Source organism: Protomyctophum parallelum, assembly GCF_964188405.1.
Source record: "Protomyctophum parallelum genome assembly, chromosome: 21".
Classification (NCBI taxonomy): Eukaryota; Metazoa; Chordata; class Actinopteri; order Myctophiformes; family Myctophidae; genus Protomyctophum; species Protomyctophum parallelum.
Window position 1 is genome coordinate 23,133,888 of NC_139713.1, and position 2,698 is coordinate 23,136,585.

Genomic DNA, 2,698 nt, shown 5'->3' on the forward strand with positions numbered 1-2,698 from the left:
AGAAGGCAAAGACGTTTAGGGATAAGGGGTAGCGGTGACAAAAATGGAGCCCCTACAGTACAAGCCTGTGAGCTTGTAGATCTGCCTCTTTCACAATTTTAAATTGTTTTAAATTATAATAATAATAAAAAAACAATGGTTTTGGACAGACTTCCACCCGACAGCAACGATATTCCTGTGAATAGAGTATATTTTATTTTCTGACATCCTTTGAAATGTCCCTCCATCGTGACATGACTTTCTTTAGTCTCCCATTGTTACATAACCACATGAAGAGGCTAACCCCCCCCCCTAGTTGTGCTGCATCGCTCATTCAGACCACAAGTAACAATGAGAAGCATTTTTTTTAAGTCCAGTTGGACAGAATGGAGGTCAGGAGACTGCATGAGGGAGGGGTGGGGGGGTTTGCTGGTTGGAAAGTGGGTCTTGCGCATCTAGGTCTTGGGGACAGTGTGTGTGTGTGTGTGTGTGTGTGTGTGTGTGTGTGTGTGTGTGTGTGTGTGTGTGTGTGTGTGTGTGTGTGTGTGCGCGTGAGTGTGTGCGCGCACTGCGCGTGTTAAATCAGGCTTACTGTAGTAATCCCCTTCCCAGACACCCATCTGACTATACAGTAGCAATAGCACAAGGCTCAGACAGACGCGACGCACGCACACACGCACGCACGCATGCACGCACTCACACACAAATACATACACACATAAGCTCTTCCCATGGGCCAGGTAGATTTCATTGCAAATGAGCCATTGTTCCACTCTGCTGACTTACAAGAAAAGGCTAATAGCTGCTGATCTTTGATTGTAAAAGAACAACAAAGGACAATTACACAGACGATGGTCAATGTCATGCTATTCCCATCTGTCAAGGCAAACAATGAATGTTGCTTCAGGAAAAGAAAATCATCAAAATAAGTCTCATCATGGCACTTCATCATGGCATGCAGGAGTCAAGTCCACACTCTTACAGCATCATGGCATGCAGGAGTCACGTCCACACTCTTACAGCATCATGGCATGCAGGAGTCACGTCCACACTCTTACAGCATCATGATGGCATGCAGGAGTCAAGTCCACACTCTTACAGCATCATGGCATGCAGGAGTCAAGTCCACACTCTTACAGAGACCCAAGAATTCTGTCCTGTTTGAGGGAGAAACCTTAAACAGATTTGAGGTTTCCACCATTTGATGGGATTTAGCCTCTCAAACCCAAAACTATAGATGTTGGTACCATGTATAACAGGCAAACATTGATCAAAATAACATTTATTCTATACATCCTTTAATTGTGTAAACTTCTTGTAAATTATGCAACAATAATAATTTAACTCACAATAAACTGACCCAATTGTTTGTGCTAATGTCTACATGCACTGCAGATTTTCTATCATGTATGTTTTACTCCTTATGATAAGGAGCCGTCACTAGAAATTGGCCCATCTATCATGACATGAATCATTATAGCTTTTCCCCTTCGTCATGCTTTATATTTTTATCCTCAGACGAGTCTATTGATCGTCTTTGTTACAAGCTTAAAGACCTGTCCACATGAATCCATTGATTGTCTTTGTTACAAGCATACAGGCCTGTCAATAGGCTTCTTTTGATTATCTTTGCTACAAGCTCACAGAGCTATCCATAAGCCTAATATCCATAACTCTGACATACTGTACTCTTGCCGACATGTCCATGAACGTAGCTATCGGGTGGAAAACTTATAACGTATGTCCAGAACTGTGCTTTTTTATGACTAGAATCGCACGCGCCTGACCCACTCCCATTTTCACCCAAATCCAGTAGAGATGTAGAGATTCTAGTTAAAAAGATATAAAATAGACAACAGAGTGTAATCAAACGAATGCACCTTGATTGCAAAATGAATGAACAGCACGGAACTAATACAATTATTGGATTTTTAGTTTTTTTATTATTTTGGCATTTCTTTGTTTTGCATTTATATTAAGCAAAGTGCATCTTATTTTCTTTTTTCTCATCAACACATTGCACAATACATAAATAATGATGCATATAAAATGTCTTCGTATTTACAAGTAATAATATATTTATATATAACATAAAATACATTTTTTTCCACTTCTTATTTCACTTAATTAAATCTTAGTTATTTATTAAACAAAAAAAGTCCATCAGAATTGTTATATTCTCTTCTCTTTTTAAAACATCTTTTCGTCTTTATAAGGTCAGGAACATAAAAGGAAGGCAGGGTTCTGAAGCCCGGTTTATATGCGATTTGTACGACCGGGTGGTGCGTTGGAAACATGCCAACTGCCAGCTTGCAATGCGTGGCGTAAGCCAGCAGTTCTCAAAATGCAGTCCAGGGATCGCCAGGTTTCCAAATGGACCCTTTGCAGGCCCGTTATCGTGTCAGCCGAGGCGGGGTAGGAGGAAAGCTCTACGTCCTCCCACTAGGGGCTCCTCACTGGCAGGTGAGCTAGTGAGGATACAACGACAGTGACGACATACAGAAATGCCTGTGTGTGGGGGGGGGGGGGGGGGGAATCAGCTGGCGTAACAACAACTAAACTGTGGAGAAATGAAGGGGTGAAAATGCCCCCCAAAATGTTTAAAACAGTTTGAGAACAACTGGCGTATGCAGCGCATGGCGAGCTCGTAGTTCGCCTAATTATTCATATTCTTTTCCTGTGCGACGCCATAGTACGATGAGGTTATAAACCAGGCTTC

The 2,698-nt window shown here is 41.7% G+C and overlaps 1 protein-coding gene across 1 annotated transcript in view; it reads right to left on the reverse strand.

Annotated features, from left to right (window-relative positions):
- Positions 1 to 1,909: 1,909 nt before the first annotated feature.
- Positions 1,910 to 2,698, reverse strand: part of smad7 (SMAD family member 7) — a 24,182-nt gene continuing 23,393 nt past the window's right edge. The window contains exon 4 of the mRNA XM_083794467.1: positions 1,910 to 2,698. This exon is cut by the window's right edge and continues 624 nt beyond it. The gene's annotated coding sequence lies outside the window, so the exon portion shown is untranslated.